A 15,206-nucleotide genomic window follows, 5' to 3' on the forward strand; every position below is an offset into this window, starting at 1 on the left:
CACTTACTATACATACCTAAAGATTCAAAGTCTCCAATCTTCTGAAACCAAGACTGATCTCATTTATCGATTGATTGATTTAATGACATTGTTAAGGATTGTGGCCATTATTTTAATCATCTTTCTTGAGAGATAACAGGAGCAAATTCCCCTATGTTGATCAGGGGTGTGTGACTTAATACATTATAAACTATCACATGAGAACTTCAAAACTGTGAAAAGTTAAAATCATGCCTGAAATCACACTTGAAAACAAACGGTGTTGTTAACAGCTCATGCAATGGAGTTAACGTACTGTTCAAAATTGGGTACCCTCACCTCTTAGCTGAATGATCTCAAACAAGTCAGCAGACCTCTCTATCCTCCATTTTCTGCTCTGAAAAGGGGAATCCCTTGTGTGGCCACTGGGAGGATGAGTTGGGTTACCACATGTAAACTGCTTAGCACAGTGCCTAGCATACACAAGGGCCAAGTGGAGGATAAATATTCATAATCCTTACTGTTACTGCCCTAGCACTGCCAACAAATTTGCAGTCAGGTTCAGGAGTTTTGTCATTCTTTTTTTGTGCCGAGTGAAGTGAGCAGCTGACCATCTACTACAGTTTTTTTGTTTTTTGTTTTTTGTTTTTCCTAAGTAAGAAATATAAAGAAATGGCTGCCATGAAGGCACATGCATGACTCATTCAGAATGACTCTAAATGTCATAGTCGGGAATGCAATACTGGGCTTTTGACTTCCAGCCCAGTTTTCTTTTTATTGGCCCCCAGGGGAAAACATATAGCTTGGTTTATTGTTCAGGAGATTTCATCCTCTACATTGCAAAGAAATTTATTTTAAGACAATTCAATGAGATCTTTGGTTGGATTGATAACTCTACAAAAATAAACTTAGATCATCAGGCAACTCAATTGTGGATATCTTCTTCCTCAAAAAGATGAAATTTGCTTCTAATTCCATATCTCTTAATTTTTTTCAGATGTTTCCTTGTTCTAAGAATGCTTCCTATAGCCAAATAATATGTTTGGGAATTCATTGCTGTCACACTTATGGTGTGGTTTTGAACACATTTTTTCTTCATAAGAAATAACTGACAAAAATAGGCTCTTAGAATTCTATTTGCTTCCAAGAGAGCTGTAATAGCTTAGGCATAATGTCTTCCTATATGAGCCACCTCAAACTATGTTGTAGTTCATCATCTATTTATGGAATAAGAGTTGATTATTCTGGAACCAACAATAGGCAGAATGTGTTTGATGATTATGAAATACATGATATTTTAGCACAATCTCAATCTATACTCACTAGAAAAGTATTCATGAGAAAATTGATACTTTCTAGTATTTCAGATTGTGCAGTTCTAAACAATGTTGTATGTAAGTATGGTCAATTTTCATTATTTAATGTAGTATGTTCTATAAAGTTGCTGCCAACACTGAATTAGCAAATACAGAACAATTGCTCCTATAAGAAATACAGGGTTAGGTTCCTATAAGCCTCTGGTCACAATGTTTTTGTGAACCAGTCAATACATAACCTTGTTTTATGTGTGTTTCTATTTAAAGATACCTTATTTAATACACATTACTTATTCATCAACATTGAACTCATGGCCAACACCACTGTAACTCATGCCTGAACAAGCTTAACGAATACATATTTTCTCCATAAGGCACATGACAGCCTTCCTGTGCTTAGGAACACTAGCTAGCACTTCAGCACTATGTTTGGGGATCATTTTAAATAGCAAAACTGCCAACAAAAAGCACAAAAAGGCAAACAAAAAGGGACACCACATTTACCATGAAAAGGACTTACTTATAAGCTGAGAGGGAAAACAAGAAGGCAGAGCACTGTCTCACTGAATGGGAATGCACACGTCAGACAAGGAAGGTTTTTACCACTCTGGACAAGTCCACAAATGACTATGAAAGTGTTAAAAGTATTGCTTTTGGATCTAAAAATAAATTTAGCAAGTAGGCAATTTTACAAATACAGAATCTATGAATAATGAGGATGAACTATATTTCAGCTTAAGTCCGGGAACAGTAAGAAAATGTTACATTTGGGAGGATAAGGGGAAAAAGTTCTTGCAATTTTGTGGCCAAAAGATGCGTTTTATCAGTAAGCAGATTGGGTAAATTCTGTATATTGAACGCTATACCAGGCAATGTGGGAGTGAGAGGAAAATCAGATTTTGTTCTTTCTTAATTGACTGAGATGCAGGACATACATGTATGAAATGATTTAACATATAGTTACATTCAGTACATGGAATATACCATAGTAAAAACTGTTTAGTTAGGTGATAAAGAAATAGATCTGAGGCAATCAGAAAATTTGCACATTAGGACAGAGAAGTGTGGGTGTTTGTTTTTTTTTTTTTTTTTTAAGTTTCTTTAAGTAATCTCTACACCCAGCGTAGGGCCCAAACTCACAATTCTGAGATCAAGAGTCACATACTCCTCCAACTGAGCGAGCCAGGTGCCCTGAGAAGTGTGGGTTTAAGCTAAGTGTTACATTTTTTGTTCTGCTTTCCTTTAAGTAATCTATGATATCAAAAGTGAATGTAATCGCTAGTGAGGAAGGGTACAAGTTAATGTAACCTTGTACCTTCCATGTTTTTAATAATAAAGGCAGGGTTCAGCTGGTAGACTAGCTATATTATAAGGCATGTGGTCCTAGACGTAGCCAGGGGGTAGGTGAGGCAGAGAGGCCAGGTAGGGCTCAGGAGTAATGAACAAGAGGAAAAAGTGCAGTACAGGCTAGTTGGAGAAACAAACAAACAAACAAACTGGTTCTCTTTTTCCCTTGTCTAACAATAGGTAGAATGACCAGATGTTCTGATTTGCCCAGGCCAGTCCCGGGTTACTCCTGTTGTGGATCAGTTAACACTATTAATTATTTTTAGTGTCTCCTTTCATCTTCAAAAGTGCCTGGGTTTGGACAATAAATTATAGGGTCATTCTAAGAGCCCTAAAATGAACGGAAAGCCACACTATGTTTAGCCTTTATAAAAGGCTGGAACATTAATAAATGTCAATGCAAATAATAAAATCAGAAAATGAGAAAGAACTGGTCTTCAGTAAGTCAAAACTTTACTTGCAGCAGCCTCTTCTGTTACTGCCTCATGAACATTTTGGTAACTTTTTAAAGTTTCTATTATTTAAAAAAACAAAGCTCATTAAGCACCAGAGACTTGATTGTTTAGTTGGCTGTTGACGAAGGTGAATATTTGCATGAGGTTCCTTGGTTCTGTCTTCTCAGACTTAATCACTCTTAAACTCATCCTCAGGAGCTAAGTAAGTAGAACACAGCACCGTGGTGCTCCACTCTATTTAAACACTCTGGCTTGGTCACAGTACATTTAAATAGCAGAGCAAGGAAGAGCCTGCTGAAATGAAGCTCTCTAAGCCCCTTTGACATCTCTGGACATTTACTGGTTAAAAAAACTAAAACAACATAAATAATATGCCATGGGCAGATAAAAGTTCCTAATATCTTTTGACTAATGGAAAATACAGGTGAAACAAGAGTTTCATACTCAGGAATGTTGAGGGGTCAAGCAGGAAAGTGCCTTAGTCTTCTATTACACTCTCACATGTTTTCTGAGAATATTACATGAATATTCTGAGGTTATGCTTTCCAAAGGGCTGTTTGAGGGCAAAGTGGTGCCAGGATCCCTGGGAGAAATAGGAAGAACATCAGAAAATAAGCTATTAGAACTCAGTTCCAACGTGTTTGAACCCAAAAAGAATCCAGGGTTTCCTAGGGATTCCAATTTCATAAAGGATTTTTAAAAGTAAATGTTTGTACCTTGTGGTCTATTCCTGTAAAGCGTTTCAAAGTATAGCATTTTTATAAATAAGTGCCTATGTCATAGATGACTCAATGAATTTTCACGAACTGAACATGGTCACATAACCAGCACCCAGATCATGAAACAAAACATGACCAGCACCCCAGGGCCTCACAAGGTTCCTTCTAATCATTAATCCATCCCCAAAGTCACACTGATTCTGACCTCCAACACCATTGATTAGTTTTTTTTAAATATATATATTTTTAATGTTTATTCATTTTTGAGAGACAGAGCACGAGCAGGGGAGGGGCAGAGAGAGAGGGAGACACAGAATCTGAAGCAGGCTCCAGGCTCGGGCAGAGAGAGAGGGAGACACAGAATCTGAAGCAGGCTCCAGGCTCTGAGCTGTCAGCACAGGGCCCGACGTGGGGCTTGAACCCATGAACCGTGAGATCATGACCTGAGCCGAAATCAGATGCTTAACTGACTGAGCCACCCAGGTGCCCCTCGATTAGTTTTGAATATATGTTTATTGAAGAAAAAAACTCACTATTTCTTACTCATCTTATATTTTATCCCTATACTTGGCACAGTGTCTCACACATAACATTTTATTTAAAAACATTGGTTGAATAAGTGAAAGAAAGCAGACAGATGTCTGACTTTTATAAGACAGTTGATCAAGTTAACATACATTTTATATATAGGAGGAAATGTAGCATTAAATTTGGGGTGAACTGGGATCTGGGGAGGCTAACTTGAAAACTCAAACTTAGACCAGAAGAGTATACACTTCAGTTTTATCTTTTAACAAATGTAAATGACTCAAATAAATCTAAGCCTCTGTGGTTTTCCTTGGGCCTTAACCAACTCTGCTCACATCATATCCACTGTAACCAATGAGTCCAACCTCCAGAGACCTTGTTTCTTTCTTTCACTCATAAATGGACCCATGTTAGAGAGGCCCTCCCATCTGACCAACGCAGCCAAGAAATGACTATTTTCAGTCCTTCTCCACCCCGCTCTGAGGCCAGGTCAGCTGGAGAAAAAAATGAGAGTCACCCTCTCCCTGGGCCACAGCATGTGATCTCCAGCCAGAGTGCTTCTTGCCCTAATGAATGAGGTAATAAGGGGCCAAATGAGGTTTCAATCATATGTCACCTCAGAATTACAGTTTTCCTTAGCTGTACTTTTAAAAAGCTGGAGTTAAGAACCAAACATTGCCAAATCCCTGCTTAGCCAGAAAGATCTGTCAACTGTAGAGATAACAAATCAGAGGAGAATCCATTTCAGGCTTTGAACTGCTGTTCCTCAATGATTCCCAGGGAAATACAAATAAATTATGTCCACTGAAGGACAGATTCATTATGAATAATCTCATTCAGTGGGAGTTTTAAATACTTTTTTCAGATACTTCAAAAATTGTTGGGGCACCTGGGTGACTCAGTCGATTGGGCCTCTGACTTTGGCTCAGGTCATGGTCTCACCATTCATGTGTTAGAGCCTTGCATCAGGCTCAGAGTCTGGAGCTTGCTTCAGATTCCATGTCTCCCTCTCTCTCTGCCCCTCCTCTGCATGTATTCTCTCTCTATATATAAAAATAATAATAAATATTTAAAAAATTATAAGGGAGCGAGTCTGGACAATAAAAACATTTTTTTTTTTTTAGAGGATGGTTTCCTCTAATTTCCCGCTTCCTCCTTGCACAGAGGTATGTTGTATTTTATCAGAGATGAGGCTTCAAAGAGCAAAATGACAGCCCAAACTGGAGAAACACACAAATCCATTTCAACCACATTAAAACTAGTCTTCAAAAATAACAATGTTAAATCCAGAAGCAAATCTAATTTGCCTGAGGAGGGCTGAGAAGGCAAAGTGGTTTTTTCTCTTTTTTACCTTTTCCAAGTTATGTTTGATTGAGGTCCTTAAACAATACAATCTTTGCATAACCTATTTCCTCTGTGTGGAATTTTCTCCATGACTGGAGAACTTTAACTCCATCTCCAAGACCCTGGAGTCTTCATCCATTCTCTGAAGCTTTCCTGGGTACCTCTAGGTCCTCTCACATGTTTGCAACATACAACTGATAAAGAATTGATAGAGGAAATTAACAAATCAACAACAAACTAACAAGAAAAAGACAAACACTCCAACAGAAAAATGCACAAGAGACTAGCATCTGCACTTCGCAAAAGAGGAAACTCAAATGGCCAATTAAAAAATGTGCTAAGTCTCATTAACATCCTGGAAATGTAAACTGATACCTAATTAGTATCAGGGGCTCCTGGGTGGCTCAATCAGTTAAGCTTCTGACTCTGGCTCAGGTCATAATCTCATGGTTCCCGGGTATGAGGCCCACATTGGGTTCTCTGCTGTCAGCGCAGAGAATGAAAGAAGCAAGTTAGAGAAAGATATTCCATTAAAGTACGATTTGTAAAATTTATGCAGGGGCGCGTGGGTGGCTCAGTCGGTTAAATGTCCAACTCCTGATTTCGGCTCAGGTCATGATCTTACGGTTCTTGAGTTCGAGCCCCACATTGGGCTCTATGCTGACAATGCGGAGCCTGCTTGGGATTCTCTCTCCCTCCCTGTCTCTCTGCCCCTCCCCTGAGCTTGTTCTCTCTCTCCCAAAATAAATAAATAAACTTAAAAAATAAAATAAAATAAAATTTATGTAAAGTTCAAAAATGCCATAACTAAACTATGTTCTTTGAGGATACACACTACGGGATAAAATTATATAAAGACAAGAGAGAAACAAGGCAGGATAGTGGTTTCTTCCAGAGAGGGAGAGCTGAGAGATCAGAAGGGCACATGGGTGCATCTAGAGCAGCATTCTTGTTCTTGGCAGATATTTTGTTTTTGTAGGTATTTAGTTATTAAGTGGATGTTTGTTTCATATATATTTTTACACACTGATATAAATAAAACATATACTATACTATATACATTTCACAGTAAGAATCTTTTAAAAAGCATACCTGGCAAAACGGGATTCTGTATCCTTTAAATCATCCTGGAAAAAAAAAATGATTTGGGTGCTTCTTTGAAACAGAAATGTTTAAGGAAATTATGGTGCATTTGTCTATGTTCTACAAACCTGACTCCATTCTGTACTCATATTGAAGCTCAAAAGATATTTGTTAACTTGTTAAAACATTTTTGACTGTTTATTCAAAGAGTCAAAAATACACTGGGGAGGGCTTGGTTCCGAGAGAAGGACTGGTCTTCATGACCTCTGAACTCCTGACTAGCTCTATGATGGTAAGATATCATAAATCACTTTATTCCCTCTCTCATTGCTTAGGATTTTTCTATTCATTTCCCCTTTTCTTTTCAGCTTATTCCAAAATTTAGATTTTCCACTACTTTTTAAAAAGGATTATTAGATCTTTAAATTTCTGTTTTTAGGGTTATTAGATTTTTAAATTTCTTTTTTTAAAGAATTGAGTTATAATTGACATATAACATTATATTAGTTCCAGGTATAGAGCATAATCGGTCAATATTTGTATATATTGCAACATGACCTCACAAGTCTAGTTGATATCCATCACCATACATAGTTACAATTTTTTTTCTAGAGATGAGAACTTTAAAGAGCTACTCTCTTAGCAACTTTTGAATATGCAATGCAGTATTATTATCTATAGTCACGATGCTGTATATTACATCCCCATGACTTATTTATTTTGTAAGAAGAACTTTGCACCTCTCAATCCCCTTTATGCATTTTGCCCACATCCCCACAGCTCCTCTCTTTTAGCAACTACCAGTCTGTTCTCTGTATGTATGAGTTTGGGTTTTGTTTTGTTTTTTAGATTCCAGATATAAGTGAAATCACACAGTATTTGTCTCTGACTTATTTCACTTAGCAGAATATCTTCAAGGTCTATCACAAATGGCAAGATCGTGTTTTTTTAATAGATGAATATTTCTTTGTGTGTGGGTGTGTATGTATATATACATATACACACACCATACCTTCTTTATCAATTTATTCATGGGTGGACATTTAGGTTGTTTTCATACCTTGGTTATTGTGAATAGTGCTGCAATAAACATGGGAGTGCATATATCTTTTTGAGTTACTATTTTCGTTTTCTTCAGATAAATAACCAGAAGATCATATGATACTTTTAATTATTTGAGGACTCTCCATAGCATTTTCCATAGTGGCTATACCAATTTAAATTCCACCAATGGTGAACAAGCGTTCATTTTCTGCACATCCTCAACAACTCTTATTATTTATTCTGTCTTTGATAATAGCCATTGTGATATGTGTGAGGTGATAGGTCATTGTGATTTTGATTTGCATTTCCCTGATGATTAGTGATGTTGAATACCTTTTCATGTGCCTATTGTTATCTGTATGTTTTCTTTGGAAAAATGTTTATTCAGATCCTTGCCCATTTTTTAATTGGATTGTTTTTATTATTGAGTTGTGTGAGGTTTTTTTAAAATATATTTCAGATATAAACACCTTACTGGATATATGATTTGTAAGTATCTTCTCCCATTCAGTAGGTTGCCTTTTTATTTTATGGGTGGTTTCCTTTCTTGTGCAGGTTTTTAGATTGATGTAGTCCCACTTATTTATTTAAGCTTTCCTTGTCTTTGGTCCACAAAAAAAAAAAAAAATTATTGCCAAGACTGATGTCAAGGAGCTTACCACCTGTTTTCTTCTGGGAATTTTAAGTTTCAGGTCTTACCTTCAGGTCTTTATTTTGAATTAATTTTTGTGTATGGTGGCTGGCCAGTTTTCCCAACACCATTTATTGAAGAGACTGTCTTTTTCCCACTGTATAATCTTGGCTCTTTCATCATAAATTAATTGACCGTGTATGCATGGGCTTATTTCCTGTTCCAGTAATCTACCTGTTTTTATGCAAATACCATACTGCTTTTATTTCAATTTTTATTGAGTTGTAAGAGTTTTTAAAAATATTGTAGATATAAGCCCCTTTCAGATGTATGATTTGTACACATTTTCTCCCATTCTGGTGGTTGTCACTTCTCTTTGATAGTTTCCTTTGAAACAAAAAACTCTAATTTTGATGGCCCAATTTATCTTACTTCCTGTTGTTGCTCTAGGTGTCATGCCTAAGAATTCTTTGCCAAATCCTGTATCATGAAGATTTATCCCTATCTTTCCTTCTATGAGTTTATTTTTGTTCTTGTATTTAGATTTTTGGTCCATTTTGAGTTAATTTTAGTACATGGTATCAGATAAAAGTCCAATGTAATTCTTTTGTATGTGGTTATCCAATTGTCTCAGCACACTTAGTCAAAAAGACTATTGTTTCCCCTTTGGTTGGTCTTGATATCTTTGCTGAAAATCAGCTGACCATAGAAACATAGGTTTATTTCTGAACTTCCAATTCTCTTCCATTTAGTCATATATCTTTGTGCTAGTATCACATTGTTTTATTGATGTTTTTCTAGTAATTTGTGAAACTGGGAAGTGTGAGTCTTCCTTTGTTCTTTTTTCAGTATTGTTTTAGCTATTCTGTGTTGCAATTCCATATGAATTGCAGAATCAACTTTGAATTTGTGCAAAGAAGTCAGCTGGAATCTGATAGGGATTGTGTTGAATCTGTAGATTAGTTTGAGGAGTACTGTCATTTTAACAGTCAAATCTTCCCACCCACCAATATGAGATTTTTCATTTATTTTGATCTTTTAGCAATATTTTATAGTTTTCAGAGTACACATTTTGTGCTTCCTTTGTTAAATTCTTTGTTAAAGAATATTTTATTCTTTTTGATGCGACTGGGAGATTGTTTTAGTTTTGGGATTGTTCATTGCAGATGTATAGAAATTTAACTGATCTTGTATATTGATCTTATATCTGCAAACTCAATGAATTCATGTATTAATTTTTTAGCAGATCATGTAGGGGTTTCTATATACAAGATCGTGTCATATGCAAACAGAGATGGTTCCACTTCTTCCTTTCCAATCTGTAGGACTTTTTTTTCTTGCTCAGTTGCTGTGCTTAGAACCTCCAATATAATGTTGAGTAAGTGGTAAGAGCAGATATCCTTGTCTTGTTCTTGATCTTAGAGGAAAAGCATCCAGTATGATGTTTGTTCTGGGTTTTCCATAGATGACCTTCATCAGGTTGAGGAAGTACCCTTTTATTACTAGTGTTTTACTTATACAACGAAAAGGGGTTGGATTTTATTAAAAGTGAAGGGAAGGGGAGGAGGAAGGGGAGGGGAGGGGAAGGGAGGGGAGGGGAGGGGAGGGGAGGGGAGGGGAGGGGAGGGGAGGGAAGGGAAGGGAAGGGAAGGGAAGGGAAGGGAAGGGAAGGGAAGGGAAGGGAAGGGAAGGGAAGGGAAGGGAAGGGAAGGGAAGGGAAGGGAAGGGAAGGGAAGGGAAGGGAAGGGAAGGGAAGGGAAACTTGCCCAACTTGGGGGGAAAAGAAAAGGCAACTGGAAGACCATGACTTACCAGAAGATGGCAAGAGCACTGAGGAATTATGGAAGAACTAGAGGAAATCACCAAGATTCTGAGAAAACTAACTTACCAAGTTAGTGAGGCCATTCTCCAAAGACTCTCTCTTCATCTTCTTAGAAAAAGATATCTTCTACTCGCAATATGTTCAACTTGAGTAAGGACATCTCAGCTTGAGTAACTGGAATGCAAATTTGATGTGAGATTAGTAGCAATGTCCCTCTTTCATTTCTGATTCTAGTGTACAGTTGACTCTTGAACAGTATGAATTTGAGTGGGCATGGTTCACTTATAAACAAATTTTTCAATATAGTACAGTACCATAAACATGTTTTTTCTTATGATCTTAAAATTTTCTCTTCTCTAGCTTACTTTAAGAACACAGTATATAATACATATAACACAAAAAATATGTGTTCATCAACAGTTATCGATAAGGCTTCTGGTCAATAGTAGGCAATTAGTAAATTTTTGGAGAGTCAAAGAGTTTTATTTTTGGAAATGTGTGTGGGGAGTGGGAGGGAGAAGGTGGTTTGGTGCTCCTAATCCCATGCTATTCAAAGGCCAATTGTATTCTCTATTCCAGTATATTCTTTTTTTCTTGGTTAAACTAGCCAAAGTTTGGTCAATTTTGTTGATCTTTTAAAAAAAACAACTTCGGGTTTCATTACTTTTTTCTTGTATTTCTAGTCTTTATTTCATACTCTTCACTTCCACCCTAACCTTTATTTTCTTCTTGCTTACTTTTAGTTTTCCAATCCTTTAAGGTAAAAGATTAGGTTATTGATTTGAGATCTTTTCCCTTTCTTAGTCATTTACAGCTGTTAAGTTATCCTCGAAGCACTGCTTTAGCTGCATCCCGTAAGTTCTGGTCTATTGTGTTTTCACTCATCTCAAAATATTTCATGAATTTTTTTTACCCATTGGTTATCTAGGAGTGTCTTGATTTCCCCATATTTGTGAGGCTCCCAAAGTTTTCTGTTAATTTCAAACTTGATTGCATTGTGATCAGAGAACATAACTTTATGTCTGTTCTTTGACATTTATTAAGATTTGGTTTATGCTAGTATCTAGTCTTATGGTTGGTATGGGAAATATTCCTTGTGTACTTGAGACGAATACATATTGTTGTTGGGTGCAATTTCTTTATGTCTGTTAAGTCAAGTTGGTATATAGTGTTCAAGTCTTCTACTGTGTTTGGTATCACTGTTTTATCCATTATTGAAAACAGGGCTCATGGTCTCCAACAACCATTGCTGAATTCTTTCATTTGTCAGTTTGTGTTTCATGTATTTTGGTGCTGTCACTAGATACATGTATGTTTATAATTGTTATATCTCCCCGATTCACCTTTTTATGATAAAATGCTTTTATCTCTAATAACACGTTTCAAGGTCAATTTTGTCTGATACTAATATCATCACTTCAGATTTCCTGTAATTTAACTGTTTGCATATCTTTTTCCATCCTTTTAATCTATTTATGCTTTTGAATCTAATGTGTCTTGTAAATAATGTGTATGTAAATGTTTCACTCAGCATGTTACTCATTAAATGGTAGCTATTATCTTCTTCCACAGGTCAGACACACTGGTTTGCAAATCCAGGTGGAAGTACTTGCTGAATTAATGAATTTATAAATGTTGCAGTAAAATCATACTGGGGCGACTGCATGGTTCAGTTGGTTAAGCGTCTTGCCTTCGGCTCAGGTCATGATCTCATGGGTCTTGAGTTCGAGCACCATGTCAGGCTCTCCTACTGTCAGCAAAGAGCCTGCTTCAGATCCTCTGTCCCCATCTCTCTCTGCCTTTCACTGGCTTGTGCTTTCTCTCTCAAAAATAAACATAAAAAAAAAAAAGTAAAACTTATTCTGTATTTCAGACAACGAAGTCCAAATTCTGGTTTTACATTTTGTAGCATCTCGTAATCATTATTTATAAATGTCTTATGAAATTGGTATTCTAACCAATAGAATAATCTAAATTCTATTAAATAAAACATTAGGAAATTTACACATGAATATTTCATACAAATGTAGCCAAGATTCAATATATCATTCCTTTTAAACATATCTGATTGGTTTGATTCTTTTGTCTTTTCATTAGTATTTGTGTAAAGAGATCCATGGTTGACTTGTCAGCAGTTCTTCAAAGAGGTAATTCAGAACTCTGCAGTAGTTCTCTGCAGAACTACTGAAGAGAAATATGTCATAAGTTTAACAAATCAAAACATAATTCTGGTATATGAAAGCATGGAAATAAATTTTTTCCACTAAATTGGTTGACCACTTATCATTAAATATATCACAGAACTAATATCTAAATGATATAAGAATACAAAGATCCTTCTAGCCCTTAAATATTCCCCTATAATTCTAGCACAACATAAGTAATGGTCTCATTCTATATTGGTTTTTGTTCTTGCTATTTTCAAGTATAATACTGAATTCCAATTACATTTAAATAGTAAAAAATTAAAAACTTGGGACACCTGAGTGGCTCAGTCGGTTGAGGATCTGACTCTTGACTTTGGCTCAGGTCATGATCCAGGGTTGTAAGGTTGACGCCTGTGTTGGGCTCTGTGCTGAGTGTGAAGCCTGCTTAAGATTCTCTCTTCCCCAACCCCTCTCCCCAACTAATGCTCTAAAATTAAAAAAACAAACAAAAAAAATCTTGCCCAATGGACTATCAAGTAAATAACTTTCAAGGCACACAATTCTTTATTCCTACTAAAATAAAAATGTAGAAAAATGAAATGCAATGTTCCATTTCTCTCAAAAATTAAAAAATAAAATTAAGAGTAGCTGTAGGAGAGAAACATGAGAAAAGTAGATGTAAGCAAATGCTATTAGCAAAGATTTAAATACAGTACTTTATAGAGATATAATTACTAATATTTTCTATTCCATATGTTTATTGGAGCATGGTCTAAAGAATCAGAATACTAGGAATCTATACTATTGGACATTATTTTACCTTAAATTTAACCTTCCTAACATAAAAATATTATGTCTGTCTATACTATGAATTGCTTGACACTGAGGTGATTCTTTAACACCAATTTGATTACTCTCCAAAAGGGAATTAATTTTAAACAGGAAAATATCTTCACTTAGGTTATTGATGAATCCATTAATACCTGCTTGCACAAAGCCAGCTTTGGAGAAACTTTACCTTATATTTAAGATAATTAATGTTTTAAGGCCAGATGCCCTATAATGAATTTTAATGTTGCTACCTATCTATCCCTAAATCTAAGCATATACATGCTAATAACAAGTAACAACTTAAATTTTGAAGTCGTAAGAAACACTGTCCAACAGACATGCAAAAAAAAATGAACATGTATAAATATAATTACATAGTCATGAAGCCCTAGGAAGAGATGATTCCATGAAAATGTTTAGCTAATATAACTGAAGACATTTCTTACAGTATAAAATGGATACAAATACAAACTTGTTACTAACAAGTATTTGAAAATCATATAAAGTATTACAGAATTTATCTCACCCATTTCATAATGATTGTTAAGTAACCAAGTCATACATACAGCCAAAAGTATAAAAAATTTAGAAGATGGAGCTTTTAGCTAACATCTAACTAGTAAGAAATAGTGTCATTTGAAAGGAATCCAATTTTCCTAAATTATTGCCATTTTGTTTCCTTCTTCAACAAAAGTTAAATCACTTCCAATTATAAAGATAAATACCCTAACAGTTTTTACCAAGGTAATTTTTGTATTTTTCTTTGTTCTCAAATTATTTGAATTCTAGTCAGTTAACATGTAATAGTACATTATTGGTTTTAGAATTTAGTGATTCATCACAACATCCAGTGCTCATCACAAGTGCCCTCCTTAATATCCATCACCCATCTAACCCACTTCCCACTTACTTCCCTCCATCAGCCCTGTTTGTTCTCTAGAGTCCATTATGGTTTGTTTCACTCTCCCCCTGACCCGTATGTTTATTTGTTTTCTTTCTTAAATTCCATGAGTGAAATCATATGGTATTTGTATTTATTTCGCTTAGCATAAAACACTCCAGCTCCATGATTGTTATTGTAAATGGCAAGACTTCATTCTTCTTGGTGGCTAATATTCCATTGTCTATATATACCACATCTTCTTAAAAAAAATTTTTTTTTTAATTTTTGAGACAGAGACACAGTGTCTCACAGGGAGGAAGACACAGAATCATAAGTGGGTTCCAGGCTCTGAGCTGTCAGCACAGAGCCTGATGCAGGGCTCAAATTCATGAATGATGAGGTCAGGCCTGAGCTGAAGTCGGACACTTAACCGACTGAGCCACCCAGACGTCCCTATACCACATCTTATTTATCTATCAGTTGAAGGACACTTGGGCTCTCTCCATAGTTTGGCTATTGTTGATAATGCTGCTGTAAGCATCGGGGTACATACGTCCCCTCAAATCTGTATTTTGTAGCCTTTGTATACATTAAAACCTTGAGTTGAATTTATTTGGCACTAAGGCTAATGATTCTTACACAAACTAAATATCCTATTCCTCAGAGCCTTGTAAAGTATCTTGAGTTTGGGGGGAAAAAAGTTACAAACTGTCCCATGCATTCAGTGGTGCTGTGTCCTTAAAAGAGGTGAGCCTCTTACTGTCCCCTCTGCATCTTCACCAACATCTGTTGGTTCTTGTGTTAATTCTGGCCATTCTGATAGGTGGGAGGTGGCATCTCATCATGGTTTTGATTTGTATTTCCCTGATGATCAGTGATGTTTAGCATCTTTTCAGGTATGTTAACCATCTGGAGGTGTTCTTTGGAAAAAATCTATTCATGTCTTCTGTCCGTTTTTTAACTGGATTATTTATTTTTGGGTATGGAGCTTGGTAAGTTCTTTACAGATTTTGGATACTAACCCTTTATCGGATATGTTGTTTGCAAGTATCTTCTCCCATTCCGTAGGCTGCCTTT

The 15,206-nt window shown here is 36.0% G+C and overlaps 1 protein-coding gene across 1 annotated transcript in view; it reads right to left on the reverse strand.

The window, feature by feature from the left end:
- Positions 1-3,413: 3,413 nt before the first annotated feature.
- SMCHD1 (structural maintenance of chromosomes flexible hinge domain containing 1) overlaps positions 3,414-15,206 on the reverse strand; it is a 169,622-nt gene continuing 157,829 nt past the window's right edge. The window contains exons 48-50 of the transcript XR_006209810.1: positions 10,335-10,442; positions 6,781-6,815; positions 3,414-3,680 (exon numbers count right to left, since the gene is read on the reverse strand). The gene's annotated coding sequence lies outside the window, so the exon portion shown is untranslated. The remainder of the gene's footprint in view (positions 3,681-6,780; positions 6,816-10,334; positions 10,443-15,206) is intronic.

Source organism: Panthera tigris, chromosome D3 (genome assembly GCF_018350195.1).
Source record: "Panthera tigris isolate Pti1 chromosome D3, P.tigris_Pti1_mat1.1, whole genome shotgun sequence".
Lineage (NCBI taxonomy): Eukaryota > Metazoa > Chordata > Mammalia > Carnivora > Felidae > Panthera > Panthera tigris.